Raw genomic sequence first — 317 nt, forward strand, 5'->3', positions numbered from 1 at the left:
ATGCCACGGACGTATCAAAACGTGCGTGCGTTGGGGGGGGGGGGGGTAAAGCAGTAGAAGGTACGTAGAACATGAGAAAGTGATCCACAACCAAAGAAAACAGCTGATGCATTTGCGATGAAGACAGGCTTTAGCCACGACAGCGGCGCCGCCCACGTGCAGGCTAACATGCAACCTCGAAATGTAAACCTCAGCATTACGTAAGCTCCAGAGGAAATGTAACCAACCACCTCTTTATGTCTTTTTTTCGTTTTTCCGTTTTGTGTTCTGTTTTATTCTTTTTTTATGGCCATTCACTTTTTTCACTTTTTCTCCAT

Source organism: Penaeus monodon, chromosome 15 (genome assembly GCF_015228065.2).
Source record: "Penaeus monodon isolate SGIC_2016 chromosome 15, NSTDA_Pmon_1, whole genome shotgun sequence".
NCBI lineage: Eukaryota > Metazoa > Arthropoda > Malacostraca > Decapoda > Penaeidae > Penaeus > Penaeus monodon.